We start from the raw sequence: 19,169 nt of genomic DNA, 5'->3' as shown, positions 1-19,169 counted from the left end.
ACATGCCATTAGCATACTGAAGACGGTGAGATGATGATACTGAGCTTCAAGTAAATTCCTACATTGTATTACTTCATTTAAAGACTCTTCATACTAAAGAATAATCTAAATTCCATTGCATAGTCTTATACCTTGAAAACAACAAAAAAAGGTAGATGGTTTTAGTAGTGGCTTGCTTGCTAAGGGAAGAACACTGTTTTAATTTTATAAAAGCCCATCCTCTCCTGCATACTTGCTTTTCTAGCAAGTGTGGAGAAGCTCAGGTGCACACCTTCATATAAAATTGGAACAAGGTAAAAAACATCTGAGAAGGTCATCTGACAGTACTTTACACTCATAACAATGCAAGAGCACTACTTAAAGCCTCCTATTTTCAAGCTAACTAATCAAAGACCTGAACACTGAGTAAATGTTGTTCAGCACAAATTTAAACTTCCACCCTCTAAGATTTGAACAGCTGAGGAAAGTACTCTCAGCTTCTCTAGAGGCTGATATAATTTAATAGGTACTACACAGATTACAATTTAAAACAAACAAACAAAAAAAAACAACTACATTAAGTCATGTAATTTCTCCTACTTTTTTTTTTCCCCTCCTTTTAGAAAGCTTAAAGGGAAAGTCCATGGCCACTAATGTTCTAGCAACATGCAGTGTAATCCTAATCACTATTAGCAACGTTTAGCAGAGAATAAGCAAAGTACACCTTTGGTAATAAGTAGAAAAGTGGCGTAAAATAATAAGAACTTGACACAAAGGGATTTTTCTTCACCACCATTAGTGCAATTAACCGTATGCAAAACCTGGAACAGAACCATTGAAGAAGTCTGAATACTGTGACTGCTCGCCTCTGGCCTGCTGTGGAAAAAGGATGTCCCTTAACATCTGGATTTCCCTTTTTTTTTTTTTTTTTTTTTCTTTCTTTAACAGTACTCAATCCATGGCTGCTTGCAGTAAGTCCTGTTCTTCTTTCCCATATTTGGTTGCAGGACAGAATATTTCTATCTGATTGGTAGTATTCCTCTGGGGAGTAACCGAAGAGTGTTAAATGGCATCTGTGTATTACAGTTCTTCTGTGTATATAGTCTTGTAACTACAATAATCTCACCACAATAGCCAAAGCCAGTTACTAACGCTCACAGTCCTCACCCAAGGTTACATCTCCCCTACACAAGAACGGCCGACTGGGATGCATGTCTGCTTCCGAGCTACCACAGACACACTAACCTGGTATATTAAACCGAAATCGGCACCAGTTGATATCAGCTGCTATCAGCTCAAGAACACACACAGCATCGCGATTCCAGTGCTGCTGTTGGAGTAGGACGCTCTGCGGGAGCTGGATGGACGATAGCCAGAACAGTAACCACTGCAGCCACTCCTGCTACATCCCTACCCAACCAGGAATCAACACTCAACCAGGGAACAAAGCAGACCGTGCTTTTTATACATTTACTAAAAGAGTGGCACAAGTACCACCTTTCGTCACTTTCTTTTAAGCAGGCATCTGATAACAAAGTATACTGCTAACAAAAATTTTCAAGCATGCTGAAAAACTGCAGAGAAACAGAAAGCCACAACTTGGTTCCAAGACCCTGATGAACTAACAGTGAGGGGAAAACAAGCAAACAAAAATCACCCAGCAGATCAATACATGCCAAGCCACTAAAAAAGTGAAACATTTTTGCTGAATCAAATGAGAGAAGTCGCTAAAGAAACCTGATGTGTCTGGTCCGTATGCATGTGTGTCACTGCAGGACATCATATCCATCGAGTGCAAATAAACCTTTGTTTTGCTTTTTCACACAGCTGTGCAGAAGCAGACAATGAATGAGAATAATGCTCAGGCAGGCTCAGTTTTCATTTCTTGCTGTTTTACAAGACTGCAGCAGCCAGCCTTGCAGCAGGCTGCCTGTCAGCAAAAATTAAGGTTACCTTCATAAGCAAAGGTTAGATTTCCTGGGAGATGATGTATGAGAACTCCTTTCCACGTAAGGGTCCATCCCACTTCTCCACCATGGCAGAAGGCAGATACACCAAAATGCTTCCCCTCAGTTGTAAGGTATGGTGGTACCCTCAGCATGATAACAAGTAGGATTTTATGCTTATCTATGATTCTTATGCAATCCTCTTAAACTTTAATACAGTTACATTAGAAGTCTGTAGTCTTACAACTTTTCAATGCTTCTAGAAACCACCTTCTCATTTAGCAATAAGGACCAACATCATGTTCTGTAAAAAGGAATAATTTTTAAAACAATTTTGCTCTAAGATTTTTTGTAAAGTTACCTGTAGAAACCAGTATACAATTTATAATAATAAACTCCCTTTTGCAAGGAACAGATTCTGTGCCTACTTACTTGAGAACAACAAAAGTGTCTGAAATTAATATAATGAAAATGAAAGGAAGAATGGGAAAGACATTCAGTAAAAACAAAAAAATTGCATTTCTGTGCTTCTTTTTATGAAGAAGTATACACAAATGACTAAATCCTGGAACATGTGTTGAAAAGAACATAACCTATCTAATTGTATGGATGCAGGCACTAAAACCCGATTCTAAATACAGCTTGTTTCTGAATCTCAATGCATTTCAAAACATAACTTTAGAAATGTTGTCCATCTGTTTAAAGCATATGCCAGAAAGAAATAATAAACCAGACCATTCTCTCAAAGTGATTTTTGTGGTCAGCAATAATCTGACCATTCTTTTAATACTAGTGAATAAATAACATAATTGTGAGAAACAGTTTTCCAGCCCTTCCCAAAAAAGGAAAGAAAACACTTAGCAGACATGCAACAGCTGAATATTACCACTTCATATTGACTTGTACTGATGTTGGTTTCGCTTTCCAAGTTTATGTCGGGCTACTTCAGGCTAGTATTTCTACAGCAAGCAGAGAAACACTGTCACTGTGTGCAACTTCCAAAACATGAACTAAGCCAGCTGAAAAGGGTCTGCTGCCAACATATTTTTATGAGGAGACATAAAACAGGTACCATGAATGATCTTTCCTACCGTGCTATCAGAGCAGACATTCAGCTTCTCAGGCCAAACCTCTGCCACAGATCAACCCCTCAGTACATGAGGCATGTGCCAGACAGACAATACAGAAATACACCACTCAGTTAACATGCGGATGTGCTTGTCTGCATCCGGGAAAATAATGCTAGAAAAGAAAGGACAACTCTGTGAGGGTGTCGTGGTTTAACTCCAGCCACCAGCTCAGCCCCACACAGCCGCTCGCTCACTCCCCACTGGGTGGGATGGGGAAAGAGAACTGCAAGGGTAAAAGTGAGAAAATTCATGGGCTGAGATAAAGACAGTTTAATAGGTAAAGCAAAAGCCACACATGCAAGCAAAGCAAAACAAGGAATCCGTTCACCACCTCCCACAGGCAGGCAGGTGTTCAGCCATCTCCAGGACAGCAGGGCTCCATCACGCCTAACGGGGACTTGGGAAGACAAACGCCATCACTCCCAATGTCCCCCCTTCCTTCTTCTTCCCCCAGCTCTATACGTTGAGCATGACGTCATATGGTCTGGGATACCCCTTGGGTCAGTCGGGGTCAGCTGTCCCGGCTGTGTCCCCTCCCAGCTCCTTGTGCCCCCCCAGCCTCCTCGCTGGTGGGGTGGGCTGAGAAGCAGAACAGCTCTGGGTAAGCACTGCTCAGCAGTAACAAAAACATCCCTGTGTTATCAGCACTGTTCTCAGCACAAATCCGAAACACAGCCCCATACCAGCTACTACGAAGAAAATTAACTCTATCCCAGCCAAAACCAGCACAGATGGGAAGGAGGAAAATACAGAAAAAGTAACAGAAAGAGAAGCCTCATACCATACTTCTGCTGAAAATTATACAAGTTTACACAGGATCATCACATACTTCACTATACTACTTGCTGATACAAAAACTTTAATGTTGCCATTCTCCCTAAATTACAAGCTGTTCATTTGTTATAATAATTTTTGCTTCTGCCTGTCCAATTTATCTGATGTGAAAATGAAAAGAGAGGAAGTAGCATTTACACACTGTAGCACCAAGCAAGTATGACTGATAATGATGATTTCCTTAAGGTGCTAGGATACTCTCTTCTTGAGGAGCAGAAATGAAAAACCTAAGCATCACATTCATGGGGGGGCTGGGAAGGGAAATCAAGGCTAAACCTAGCTTTTATTTTAAACACCTGACTAGCCACACTATCTAGCCAACAGCTGGTTTCATAGCATGTATTTGTAAAACTGGTATCGTGACCAGCAAGTTGTAAACCGCTCACCTTCCATTTAAGCTTATCTGACAAACAACCAGAAACATATGTAATCGGCCTTTGTTCCTACAAATAATGTTCACCTAGCAGCAAAGATATGCAAAAACAGAAACAAATTCTGCACAAATTGTACAATTACTTTCAAAATAGCCAGATGGAAAAAAAAAAATCTTTGTAAAAATACCCCAAGAACTTATTAATTAAGCACATGCTTTTCTTCAAGCAATAATCCAAATTTAGTTATCTAATCTATTCCATTAGTAACAAAAGAAATAGTTAAACTCTAAAAGAGAAGTTTGACACAGATTTGTCTAAAACATACATGAGCTGAAACAAAAGCAGCTGCAACAAGTTTTTAAAATAAATAGAGACTGTCTGAATATTCACTATACAGAAAAAGAGACTTCTACTTTTCCACCATATAAAGCACAGTCATGTTCTACAATTGGAGGACCTGTGCTTGAAGTAAAATTACCTATTTTTCAGCTTCTCTAGAAGGCCTGAACGAATGGCAATATACCACAGTCTTACGCTACTCTTGTACCTACCCTTCTGCCTTGGATCTCGTGACTGATGAGGGCTTCACCTGTGGCTTCAAATTAATCTCAGCTGGGTTAGTTTCTGACTGGGGCTGAATTACTCTTTAAATTCATATGACCAGGGAGGATGTCCGAGTTCCTTGCAGCTATCACCCCACCACTTCTACCATGCCATTTTCAATAACAATAAAAGCTTTCTTTCATTAGAAGATAACACTCTATCCTCTCAATTTAAGTTAAGATGCAGCAATCCTTTATAATGCAGTTAACCCCCTACATAAATGGAAGGATTAAGCAGACCCATTTGTGGTCTGAGGGGAAAGAGAGCACAGTGCCTTGATTAAAGAGAAATAAAAGCTGAAAGGTCCTTTCCACAGCATTTGTACAGCGTTTGCACATGGACAGAAATCTCCAAGCATGTCAAGGAGGAAGAAGCAGTTAATAAGGACATTTCTCAGAATCATGGAGAAGAAGGGACTGACCTCTGGTTTGGAACTTTCTTCACTAAATTGTCAGAGAGAAATGCAATATATATTTGCTATACAGACACCACAAAGATCCCACCATTCTTCTCCAGACAATACAAAAAGGTTTAATGTCAGTACTGCACAATACTTGCCTCATATCAAGGCATTCAGTACCCATACAACTCAAAGATTTAATAAGTTTCAAATATGCAGAGTCTCCTACTTCCACAGCGTGCTTTTTTATGCACATTAAATCAGTTGGTACATTTAATTTCTCACAGTGGAAAATTCTGACAGCATACAAACACCAACAACTAATATTATCCTTATTCCCTGGGTGTGCAACATGAAAGAAATCTCATTTTTGTGAAATTCACATAGATTTCATTCATTCGTTTTTTTATTAGACAGTGGTATTTTTCAAAAGTAATAACCGATTCTTTTACTACAAATGCACACCATTAACATGAACATAACATATATATGACAGTATATGCACCCATTCCATATAAGAGAAATAGACATTCAGTGAAACATGAAGTACCTTGGATGAAAAGGCATTAGCTGCATTTAAATAATAATTACTTTTAGTCAATCAAGGATGTTCCAATCCTTGAAATAATAATAACTAAATAAAATACTTTAATATGGTATCTCATATAAAGTACAGGCTACTGAGCTCCCTAGTCACTTCTAAAAAGTTCAGAGTTAAACTCGCATTCAAAGACTACAGTGTGTTTTAGCATTACTTTCTACAGAAAAAAAGCTCAACCAAGCAAGGCTCCTTCTGTCTGTATGCCCTGCAGCCCCTTCAGGGCTGCCCAACAAAGTTTTATCAAATAAGCATACAGTCTCAGCTGAGGAAGCAGCCATAGCAAAAATTCCTATCTTCCTATATATAAAAAAATCCAAGGCATGGACATTTCTAAATACAGGAGAAGCTTTCTCTGGAGCTCAAAAGTATCTCCAAAACCAAGGAGGAAAGTGGCATAAAACAACTCCATTCCTCACAGAGACACGTTTCACGGACTGTTTCACTGTAACAGAAAAAAAAGTTTACCTCCAACCATCAAGATGCCACCTATGTTCATTAGAAGCAAAAGTGGTTTGTAACTGTGACTTGGTTTTAATTTCTGATTAGCAGTTAAAAAGAGAAAGGCTTAGGTGATAATTTTTATATCACTGTGGTAAGAAATCACTAGCAAAAAATATTAAAAACTAAAAACATTTTCTATATATCATATGAATTCAAAATTTGAGTCTTTAGTCCCAAAGTGATCAGTAAGTTCCACTAGCAATTTTACTTTCTTGAAAATTTAAAACACAATCATTATGATAATCATAGACAACTTCTACCAGTGAGTAAAATCCTTCCTGTTTTCCCTCTTGAACAACAGCATACTGAGAAAAATAATTTTCTATCCTCTATCTGAACTGTTTATATAAGAAACCTGGTAGACAATTTCATTAAGGTTCAAAGTTCAAGGACTCAAAAGTTGAGAAAAGCCAGAAGAGCTGCCTGAGCAATTCTCTTTCTTGCCTCACACACAGGACAAAAATGTTTACATTAATTCTACTCTCCACCACCCTTGAAAACGTACAGTACTATCATTTACTTATAGTATAATAATTAAACTCCAAATTCCAGAGCTCACAGACAGAATTATTGGCTTCATTAGGGAAATTTTTGCTGTCTCTGTATCTGGTGCTTAAATGTTAATGCACAGGCATTCAATGCTCCATTCAACACTTTGTGAGCCAGAACACCAAGAGCTCGATTTCCACTTTTTTAGATGGATTCATAAGCTGAATAATATGCACCATCGGGCCAAATTAATGTAATTTAATTCTGAAACCTGAATTCTGATTTTTCAAAACATGCAGTGATGGAGGGGGGAGGGGAGGCGGGGGTGACCTGTTGGGGTCTTGAGTAAATACCTACTCAAATCTGAAATCTCCCCATATCTCCATCTAGGTATAAGATGGCAACAGAACCAAACAAGTGTGACTCCAGTAGCTGACTGCAACAGCAAGCTGTCACCCACTAAAGGAGATCAGTTAAAGCTTGTGGTCCCTTTCAGAGGTTTGATGACAATAAAGGAATAAGCCAAACGCAAGACCTTGGGTTTCATCATCCTGTGGAGACATACCCAACCTTTCAGGATACCTTCTACCACTGTCCTATATTTAGTCATGATTCAACTTCCTGACCTTCTTTAAAACTTTACAATTCAGCAGGTATTCTACAAAGTCTTTTCAGACCAACTGTTTCATTTATCAAAGCGGTAATCGAATGAATCACCCATCTTACAGTACAAAGAAGTACCAGGTAGCTGGATGACAAGCAGACGCTCCATCAGTGGTATATATCTGAAGTAGTTACAAAGATGCAAGGAAAAAAAAAAAAACCAAAGAGCAAGATATCAAAGTTATGGAGGAGGGTAATAATAATAATAATTTTTTTAAAAAAACCAAAACAACAAAACCAATCCTCCCCTCCCTCCTCCTCCCCCCCCCAAAAAAAACCCAAACACGCTTCAAGGTTAGTACTAAACCATTAATGAAAGTGCAACCTGCAAAGAAAGTAAATTCAGACTAACAAATAGGCCAACAATATTTCTGCCCAGAGTTTAAGCTTTATATGACACAAACCCTGAGTCTGCTAAACTGGTATCTCCAGTGAGACACAGAGTATTCTCACAACCCCTACCACATTCTGCTTGCGACACAACAGATCCGAGGCTGATGGCCTGCTTTCCAAAAATACAATTCAGAGCAAAGTACATTTTGACAAACTGCAAAGGTCAGAACTACAACCAGTCTTACCTAAAATAAAGACAAAACATCTGGGTTTTGTCCAAGTTAAGATTTTTGATTTTTTTTTTTTTTTTTTTTTTTTTTTAAAGTACCTAAGCATAAGCAACTCCTCTAAAAATCAACAGGAGTTGCAAGTACTTAGGGCATACTAGAAGTTAGGTTCCTTAAGACTCCATAGACATGAGGACCTTATACTTAAAAAGTTGTTCATCACAACCTTTCTCCCCTTCACATACACAGAGCTGCTTAATCTAGGAAGTACCAGAATTTCAGAGGTTTGGGGTTTTTTTTAATTAAAAACTCCTCAGTAGCCCTTAGCCTTATTTTTTGCATATAAAAGCAGAAGTACTTAGTGTTAGCAGAACAGTATCAATGCCTACCTCACGGCTACGCCTTCACCTACCTCCTTAGGCATGCTTTAAAACTGTCCATCATCACCTCAGAATCATGTTGCATAAAATACGGTGGCTACCACTTCTTTTTGCACTTCATGAGAAGTGGAAGAATGATCGTGGTATCCCTCTGGACCACATAAGGAGCTTGCACCAATGGAAATCAAACTACAAATTCTAGCAACTTGGACACTGGTCCTAGCCATCATGGAAGGGCAATTCTCACTTATTCTTGATTTAAGATACTGTACTGTGCAGCAACAGTTTCAGATGCAGAATTAATTGGGCCAGAAAGTCAGTCCTAGGTTTTCCCTCTCCAAGTCAGCTGCTTACTCCACTGGGATGAGAAAACATACCACACCTAGCCCTTTCTTTTTCAGCTCTGTTTATTTTCTGTACAACAGCTTTAAAAGAAGGAATAGAAAACTTTTCACACTACAGAGCAGCCAAAAGGCTGGTGTTCAGGGTAGTCCTCATACATAAAGGATAGAAGTGGAGAATTACCTTGGCTATCTTACATTCTGAATGAGGGCTGTAGCTACGGAGCTATTACATCCTGCATTTTACATCACTGGGAAATGCAGTCTGTACTGCTTGCAGTCTGTGAAACCTGTACATGCAAATGACAAGGGAATTTTTAGCTATATGCTTTTATATTTAATTTCATATTTCACTGCAGATAAATTTTGCCCATCACGTGGATGCTAGACCCAATGTCCACCTATTACATGGTCCCCAATAACTAACAGAGACAACAATATACTTCACTCACACACACTTGGGAATCCATTTTAAAGGCAAAAGAGCATTTAATACATCAAGTGTAAGGAACCCACTCTGACATAGTTGTATTTGTATCTCATTTCTATTCTGAAACACCTATGCTATTTAACAAGATGCAATTCAACTGAAATTGGTGTTGGTTTGGTCTAGCACTTAATAGAAGGGAAAACTTAATCTAAGGCAAAAAGTTTGCATAAATAATGTTACTGGAAAAATGTTATTAATAACTTCTTTCCAAGTGAATATACTTCTCTGTCACTGTTAGAAGAAAGGCTTTATCTATATATAACAGTTACCAAATAGATTTGTAACTCCATCTTCATTGTGCCTTTAAACACCTGTAGTTTAAACCTCAAAGAACCACCTCACCCAGAAAAACAAACGTGTTCCACACTGCTTAAGTACCTTACACAATCTTGGATATATGCAAATCATAACATTAGCAGTAAATATTCTGAAGTAATAAACACTGAAATAGTCTTTCAAACAGCGGCAGTCAAAAGTTAGTACAACACAGAAGCAACTTAATCCGCAAATTCAAAAAAAAATAATTTTAATCCAATTTTCTGAAAAAGTAATGGTACATGGAAAGTGAGTCATTAGGCTGGATTTGTTTGGTATATTCTGAAGTGAGAAAAAAAAAAAATCACTTCTGAGGGATACAAGACAGAATTTAAACTGCCTTTCAGCAATTAATCTGAAAATAAATCAAAAAATTCCTTTTGTTTGAAAAGTCTATCCCCCACTATTCGTACTTAAATTAAGTGCTTATCATAAAACTACCAGCTTTGATAATATTTGGCAAATACACAAGTCCCCTATTGCCTGCATCTTCATTTTTAAGTACTCCAATCATTATTTTAAGCTCCTCTAAATACAATCAAATTTGGAGGGGCTGGGGAGCCGCGTGCAAGTTCAAGTCTCACTCACTCTTCAAAAAATCTAAGCACTGAAAGATTGATTATTTTAACAGAGTTACTCACATGTTCACCTTGATGAACTGATACCTAAGTAAAACAATAATACAATATTTAAAGCTTCACTACTGATTCTGAAGTCAGTTTCAGAATCTTCAGAATCAGAAAAGCTGTTTCGTACAAGACAGCTAAAGAAGGGTTACATACTATCAGTTTTTTTAGCAGCACAGCACGCAAAACCAAGATTGAAGAAGGCTTGTAATTCTGTTCTGTTTTCCACTATTATGACTCCAAATTATTTTTATTGAAATCCTTTTTTCAATATTTTCTATTTTCAGTATCTCCAGCATTTTATTTCCTCCCTTAGACTCTACGTGATTCATAAGCTAGCTTGTCAACTGCTAAACAAAGTTAACACAGTTTTAAAGCTTTCTAAGAGGATAAATCCTTAAGAATGTGACATTTGAAAACGATCTTTCTAAACTGTCGTGACTCTTAAGTGAATATTCCTCACTTAAATAAAGTTGGTACCTGTATCAAACCACACACAAGAAGATTAGGTTAGGATCACTGTCAACCTCAAGCCCAAACAATTTTATACATGAAACGTCAAACAGTATTGGCTACTGAAGATCAGTCTTTCACGGTCAGCAAAATAGATCCAACAGTGAAACAGAAAGCAGGGTTTATTTTACAGACAAGCCAGCACAACACAACAAACCAGAAGGGTGGGAAGAGGACTTCCTTCTTTCTGTTTCAAGATTGGGGATCTTCAGTCAGGTGGGTGCCCAAGGGGAAATCTTCTTCCTCATAGAGTACCTCTTGTAATTAAGTGGCCGCCCCTGGAACACACTCCAGCAACAGAACCTGGATCAGTCAAGCAGAAGTCACACCCGGCTGTGTGCCCACTGGACCCCCGTGCATTCAGTCTTCCAACCCACCGGAGAGAGTAATCCAAGCTCTGCGTTTGGGAAAGGGAGCATGTAAAACACAGCTTATTTAAAATATTTCCCTTCCCATTTTCACTGGCAGGAGGCCCAATAAGAACAAAGAGTAAATTAATTACCTTCTTTATGCTTTAGAGCCTATCCATATATGGGAAACTGGAGACACGGCTGTGCTCAAAGTACTGTCAAATACACAGGGTAAACACACCTGTACAGAAAGTATTATCTCCATCTAATCTCACAGAATTACTTCAACATTTTGTTTCCCTTAAAACAGATGGTGAAACATTAAACAGGTTTTCTAAATTGACAGTCCTTTTAAGTCCAAGGGGTGTTTTTAAGAAGGCATATACATGAGCACTGTACAGCTAGCAGACTGACCAGAATGGGAACAGAATTGTGACTGCATGTGCAAAGCTGCTTAGCCATCTTTTTTATGAAGTCCTGATTTGTCAGACTAAAACCTTTTTACAGGACTATACCAGTTCCAACAAAGCTTACTCTACATGCAAATTTTCTAATTTTGGGTCAAAACTAGAGAGACTCTTAATTATTCATGATTAAGATCAGGAAGTTTTTTTCCTCCTACACCTACACTCTATAATCACCTGCAGACAGAAACGTCTCACTACCCCAACCAGCAAATTTGATGGAGAATATTTTAGTTAGTTTTAGACAGACGCTGTTTTGTCCTGATGCACACTGGAAGACTTTTGGGGTTGGGTGGGGTTTTTGGTGGTGGTAGGTTTTTTTTAAAATCATGTTCCACAGAAGCAGAAAATAATTTTCCACACGGCCCTAACATTCTGATTTTGCTAATATTCAGTCCCAACACAGCAAAGATTAATTAACTGTGAGCACACATTTAAATCAATGGGACTGCTCATTGTACATTATGTTTAGCTTGCACACCAAGAATTGGGGCCTTACACTCAGCAACTTCACATCAGTGTATAAATTCTCGCATGCAGGATCAAAGATAAAATTTTCACTGTCTATATGAAGTAATATGCTCTATGAGATCTACACAAACTCAAAGTCCTTAAGATAGCTATCTCCAGAGCAAGGTCAAATTTCTGCAGAGCCAGGAGTATAGAAGCCCGGCTGCAAAAGCTAGCTAAGCTTGAAAGTTAAAGCATGAAAAAAATAAGTCACGTATATGCACACAGACTGGTTTTTCTCCTGTTCTCTCTGACATACATTTTAACTTACACACTATAAATAAAATGAAAAAAATGCATTAGCTCAATTTAAAAGAAAATGAGAATAGATACATACTTTTCAATGCTGGTACACAGAATTTCTGTTCCTGTTTTCCATGACAAACAACATTTAAAACACTGCAGATTCCAAAAACCCACTTCTTTTGGAATTCACAGGACATCTGAGTCAGTACTGATGTAACAACTTCCCTTCACCGTCATCTTTTGACCATCACTGGATTAGACTGCAAATAAGACTAGCGCATTCATCAGAATTGACTCTCTTTTATCCCTTCAGTAAGCAACTGAGAAATACTTGCATTTGCATGTAAGTATTTTCCCAATTAACTAGATTTTTTGCACAAAAAAATGCCAAAGGCCTACGGCTAATCCTTTATTACTTTTCAACATTACTTACTACTAACCAACAGCTCTCTTCCTTTCAAAAGCCAAGAAGAGAAGTCAATGTTTCAGAGAGCATTGGATCAGCAGTGGTTTTCCCTCTGCTTTCCACTGAAGAGAGAAGAAGGAGGGGAAGGAAAAAAAAAAAAAAAGCCACCAGGTACCTACCTTACACAGACCCAGACTTAAGATCTTACACATAACCTAGCGACTCGTACCTCTGAATGCACAAACCAACTATTCTGGAGTCAAGTCTCCTCCGGCTGACCAAAATTCCAGCCTGGAAAACTTCCCCAGCGCAGGTTTCACCCAAAGCAGTATGCCTACACAAACAGCTTCTGTTCAGTGAATCCGTCGAGAATTCCTCACTCGCCCAGTTCCCACCAGCTCCTGAATGAAGAGAGTCACCCTGAAAAGTTGCCTACCCTGTTTTTGGAGTATAGCTACCACAAATCTCATCCTAGAAGGCACACCTTCTGTAATAAAAAACCTTTGCCCTGATGTCACTCATCTGTATTTCTCTATTTTATTAAATCCCCTAATCTGATACTTGATTACCAACCAAAAGGGACTCCAAGGGTATTAAAACCCATTACTGATGCCAAAAACACAGTCAACGTTATAGCTTGTAACTGCCCAGTCTTGTAGCAGCACTTACTGAGGCAAAGTCAGGGGAGATAGGATTCCCTAAATCAGAAGGAACAAAAAAGAAAGCGAGCTTGACCACTGTATCACAGACATCTTGGGATCAAACAAACATGCTTCAGAAACGTTTGGAGTAGCCTACTAATTTGTTCTCAACCTCTTTGAGGAATGCAGACTGCTTTAGAGAAGGAAAAACAATCACCTACTCAAGACTCCTACAAACTGCTGTTTTAGCACATTTACCAGAGAACGTCAAGATTAATTAAGAATAAAACTACTCAAGAAAAACAGAGATCACACATTGTAAAACCAAGCCTGACTGGAACCTCATTTCCAACAATTTTGTCATTAAAAGTAGCACTCTATGTATTAAGTAACATGGAATGTACTTGAGGAACAATGCCTAAAGTATTAAGTCTGCAATCTCAAATCCTAAAATTAATCAATTTATCTGCTAGCTGCATTCACCATATTAACTCGAGACCATCAAAACCTTACACAAGTCCTCTTGCAGATCAGTGTCATATACCAACCAAGTTAAAAAATACAAATACAGTTGCTGATTACACAGCTGCACTGGGAAACAAAGAACAATACCACATATCCATACAATTTACCTAACAATACACATAGGTTAATTTTCATTGTTTAAATTTCTTAACTAGAGACCCGTTAAACTCTGAAAAAACCACTAACATCTACTATTTATACCTTCACTGCCAGAGAAGATGGCTCTCAACCAAAATTGGTTTACAGCAGTTTACAGCAAAATTATTTGGAGTTTCTAACAAAAAACCCACATACTTTGCAAACCTGAGATTTTTTTTAAAACTGCCAACCTATTGCGCTTGGCAAATTACAAAAAAAAAAAAAGAAAGAATGTTTCACAAAAGACAGGAAGCCTCTGGTGCTCTGTATGCCCTATATATACACAATAGGAAGCAATGTCTGGAGAGCAGCACCTGGACAGAAATGCCTATATACAGCATCCTTAGGTTGGGATTACCTGCAAGCAAGGAGATTTTTTTCATAGTCCTTCAATGGAGTTTTAAAGTCAGAGGCAGAACAAGTCAGCCAATTTATCTGCACCCATGCTAAACAAATAAAGACTTACATGTAACTTGCATCGTTTTCTTGGTGATGTGGCAACCAAGGAACAATTTTTTAGGTAACATGTGGCTTACATCCTTGTCATAAATGAAGCCAACTGAGCTCCTCAGAGTCCAAAGTGTTATGTGAATGGTTAAGGACACAGAAAGGGACAATAGTTTCCAGACTATTTTATCTTAATATTTTCCAGAAGAAAATTTCATGACAGATAGTAGATAAATATCTGAAGATAGGTCCTTAAATCCACATTACAGACTCTAATGAATAGCAGTCAGATTTGCAAAACCATACACCTCAAAACTTGCTGAAATTAATCTGGTGTTGCAGATCCTTATTGTTTGCATGCCTGTACATGACAAAAGCAGGAGTCAGAAGACCATGAAAACTGATAGAAGAAAAAATTTGGAGCAACTCTTATTTAAGTGAGCTTAAGAAATCAGAGAGCTAAATTTCTAACACTTTGATCTGAAAGTTTTAATTCTCACAATAAGCAGACTAAGTCCGATTCTGCATCATGTTGCCCTTTCATATTCATTCTCTGTGGACTATAGCAAACCTTCTTTATGTATTTGATGTATCAGACAACACTTCACATAGAGTCAGCTTTCACTTTTCATTCAGGGCAGTAATTCAAGGGCAGCTTGTTTTGTTTTGACCACCAGGAGAGGCTGAAGTAGGTGACATGTTTTTGTTTCAATAGCTTAAGATCATTCAGCTACAGTGGGGAAAAAAAACTACTGCAACAAACAACAAAGCTAGTTTCTAAATGTTCGTTTCAAAACTAATGTAACTATTTTCAACACAGAAATTTATCCAACTTACATAGTACAGAGTTTTTATTCAGAAATCAATTATTTCTAGAGGAAAAAGCAAAAATAACAATAAAAGAAGGAATTTACTGTGTGCCATAAATCTTTATCCTCTGCTGTATCAGAAGCATATTTGAGTGGTATGAAGCTGCTTTTTGAATATGGACAATAAATATTCCATTACAAGCACAATCTTCTTGTTTTCTAAAAAAAAAAACAAAAACCAAACCGTACTGCTGTATGTAACCTGCCATCTGATATCGTCAAGGAAAATTTTCAGGAAAGTTTTTTTTAAAAGGATACCTCCTTGTCTAGTACTTCTACAAATATATTGGGAGGCACTGGGACAGAGGCTGTAAGAACTTGGGAGCTCTGCATCAAGTATACCTATTGTCATCTGAAGACTGATAGGTATTTCCAGAAAAATAAGTGTACACTAAAATGGAATGAAATTAGATTTTGGCACAAACATAAGGATAAGCAACACTATCAGATACTGTTATTTCTCTTCAAAAAAAAAAAAAAAGGAAACTCAAAGTTCTCTATTTCTTTTCAGTTTAATACTTTACACTACAAAATATGCAGTTAAATTGCAAAAGAAAACTCTATTCTGCTTTTCAATCCCAATTCTATCCAGTTTATACTCAATACATTTTAGCATTTGCATTCCTAAATTAGATTACATTTACTTTTACACTACTTGTACTTTATTTTTTGTCCTTGGAGCATCACAAATGCTTGAGCTATCCCCCCTAATTTGTTGCTAACACACACTAAAGCACTATCAACAAAATGCTGAGACACACATCAGCAGAGAACAGTCTTCTTTCTATCTACTTTATGTTATCACTCACCTCCCTACAACATGTTGTACTACCCAAACAGTATCAAAATAGTGCTGTGTAGGACCAAGAGGGCAGTAAAGCAATAGCAAATAAGGCACTTGAGTAAGGGATTAGCCTGGACCACGGCCTCAGTTTTGCCAGCAATAATAGTGTAGCAAATACATAGTGAACTCAAGGCAACGCTACTAGATGAAGTCTTTCAAATGTTTATGTTCAAGTTACTGTATGGTTAGAGAAGATTTGCCAAGAAAGAGCAGAAATAATTAACTTGCTTCCTAAAAAGAACTCTTAAGAGCTCACTCTCACTCCACCACCTCACCGTGCTACAGAGGGTTAGGAGGTGTAATCTACTTGCAGAACAATGCAGGCCAGTTATCATTTCTTCAAACCATCCCTCTCTAAGAGTAACCCAAGGTGTCTGACTGACCAACTTCACAATCTAGGCTCAAAGCAGTTAATAGCTTAGTATAAATTAATATACATCTTTTTTAGATTTCAGTATGTCAAGTTCTCAGGAAGTTTAGGAGGATTATCCATCATGACTCCTGAATCCACGCAAACACTTTGATGCTGCACATACGCATCGTGAAGTGACGGTCACAAAAGCTCTGGAATCACCACAGTTCTTTGTCCTCACTACTCCATAGCCCTGCAGCTTCCCAGGGAGTCAGCAAATGCAGGTATCTCTATATACTGTGGCCGCTCATACATTAAGTATGATTTCACTGAATTCAACTTTTTTTTAAAAAAAAAAGCTACTTAAATCTCAAAACTCAGGATATAGGGGATACATGCCTGATTAAGCATACAACAGGTCAACCTCCTTTAAGTAAAGGCTCAGTTCCAAACACAGTGCAATGCCACAAAACCAAGAACTATATAATAGGGAGCGAAGACTCCATTCAAGTACTGCTTAACACTTCATGAAAACAAGCATTTCGAAAAAGCTGAAATTTGCCTTTCATAAGTTACACATAAAACTGTGAGCTACGATTACTGTCTTACTGCAGAAGACTCCAGAAATACTTACACATTCTCCACTGTTTTAAAGTCTTCCAGCCAAGCTAAGTAATTTATTTCATAACTATATTGAAGCTTCCATATTTTCTACAATCCGAGGCTGTGTTTATTAACATGAAACAAAAATAGCGCTATTTTTTCCACCCAGAGCAGAAATGCAGATGCATTATTCCTCAAGCACTTGTGCAGACAGCAGCTCTCTATGACAGGAGGCCTGCAGCAGGCATTTTTTAACTCCAGGTGTATTAAGAGGCTGGACATGGCGTAAACGTTCCTGGCAGGCAGGAAGGAGGGGTTGGGACCTAACAGTAAAAGGGCACAAGAATTTAGTTAAGTGGAAGAGAAGCTTTCCCTGACTGAAGTATATTCTGCGACCAACCCCTTTAACAGAGTAACCTACTCCACAAAAAAAAAAAAAAACCAGAAACCACAAACCGTGTTCCAAACTAAGTTGATTTTGAAAACGTTAAGAAACCGAAAAGAATAAAAGAGACAGAAAGACAGAGCCAAAGCACCTCACATCGCAGAAGCATCATCCTTTGCACCTCTTAAAACCTCAGTGTTTTGCACAGGCTTTTTTCTTAAGCAAACGGGTAGGCATGGGCCAGGAGCAGTTGTTTTCCGAGAGAAGCGGCACCTTTAGGGAAAGAGAACGTCAGGAGCAGCTTGAAGAACAATGAAAGCCAGTAAAGTTTGGGGTTTGGGTGCTGGGTTTTGGGGTGGGTTTTTTTTTTTTTGTTAAAGTCAAGTTTTTCAGTGCCGCCTGTCACAGAAAGCAGCCGTTCTCTGTCTGGCCCCTTCGGGAGCCCTTGGCGCTCCCTCACCTCTCAACAACCCGACACCCGCCGCCCCACCAGCCCCCGCAGCCCAAACCGCCGCCTCCGGACACCCACCCCCCCACCCCCCCCCCCAAGCCCAGATCTGAAGGCGGGTTTCGCGGGGAGGGGGAGATCAGCCAAATTCAGCCGCCCCCGACAACGGCGCCGGTAAGAGCGGGGTGCGTTTGGGCAGCGGCCCAGGGGAGGAGGGGTAGAGGCCGGCGGGCCCCACCGCCGCGGCTGCCGGGGGCGAGAGGCCGGCCCTGGCCCCCTCCTGTCACGGCGGGGGCTGGGCAGCGCCTCGGCGGCCCAGGGCCCGGGCGCTGCTCCCCGCCGGCCCGCCCGCCTTGCAGGCCGCGCCACGGGCCCCGGTGTCTCCGCAGGGCCTGGCGCCGCCGCAGGCTCGGGGAGCCGAGCGAACAAAGGGAGAGGAGGCCGGGGCCGCGGCTCGGGAGGAGGGCGGCGGGGAAGCCGCAAACCGCGCCGTCCCCATCCCCCGGCCCTCCCTCCGCCCCACCAGCCCTCCGCGGCCAGCGGGGGGGGGGGGGGAGCGGGGTGGGGAGCCGGGCCGCGGCGCGCCCGTTGCCCCGGGGACGCTCACCCAGCGGAGGCCGCGGTGTCCCGCTGCCGGCGCGGGCCTCTCCCCGGGCACCTCGGCGGCGCGGCGCGGCCTGCGCCGGCATCCGGGCTCGGCGGCGAGCAGCCTCCCGGGGCGGCGGAGCGGGACTCACCCAGGAGGAGGAGGAGGAGGAGCTGGCGCTGCTGTTGCTCTTGCGGGGCCCGGCCCGGCTTCGGCTCCTCCGGCTCCCTCCCTCGCCGTGCCGCCGCCTCCCTGTTCCTGGCGCCGCCGCCGCTTCCTCCGCCTCCTCTGCCCCCACCCCTCCGTCCTCGGAGGGGCGCACGGGGGCGGCGAGCCCGCGATGGCCGCCGCCTGCCGCAGGCAGGGCTAGGGCTGCGGCTGCGGCGCCCGCGCAGAGCCCGGCGGGGGCAGCAGGGCCCGGGACACCCCCCGCTCCGTCCCCTCCGCCTTCCTGCTTGCCCCGGCGGCCGCCACCCGCCTTCCGCGGGCCCGCCTGCCTCGCAGCGCCCGGCCGGGGTAGCGGGGCCCCTTCTTCCCTTCCCTTCCCTTCGCCGGCTCTGGGCGCCGATCCCCCGGGCTCGTCGTCGTCCCCCCGCCCCGTCCTCGGTGG

General features: G+C 40.8%; 1 protein-coding gene across 5 annotated transcripts in view; it reads right to left on the bottom strand.

Moving 5' to 3' along the window:
- Positions 1 to 18,927, bottom strand: part of SOCS6 (suppressor of cytokine signaling 6) — a 29,412-nt gene extending 10,485 nt beyond the window's left edge. For 2 of the 5 annotated variants that reach the window (XM_049830294.1, XM_049830297.1), the window contains exons 1-2: positions 18,711 to 18,927; positions 17,677 to 17,798 (exon numbers count right to left, since the gene is read on the bottom strand). The gene's annotated coding sequence lies outside the window, so the exon portion shown is untranslated. Of the gene's footprint in view, positions 1 to 17,676; positions 17,799 to 18,580; positions 18,690 to 18,710 lie in introns of those variants that run through there. The other 3 variants (XM_049830292.1, XM_049830295.1, XM_049830296.1) reach the window with 2 other exon arrangements.
- Positions 18,928 to 19,169: the final 242 nt, after the last annotated feature.

The sequence above is a fragment of the Accipiter gentilis genome, chromosome 27 (genome assembly GCF_929443795.1).
Source record: "Accipiter gentilis chromosome 27, bAccGen1.1, whole genome shotgun sequence".
In the NCBI taxonomy this organism is placed as follows: domain Eukaryota; kingdom Metazoa; phylum Chordata; class Aves; order Accipitriformes; family Accipitridae; genus Astur; species Astur gentilis.
Note: the sequence above shows the minus strand (reverse complement) of the source record. Positions and strands in the feature narration are given on the sequence as shown.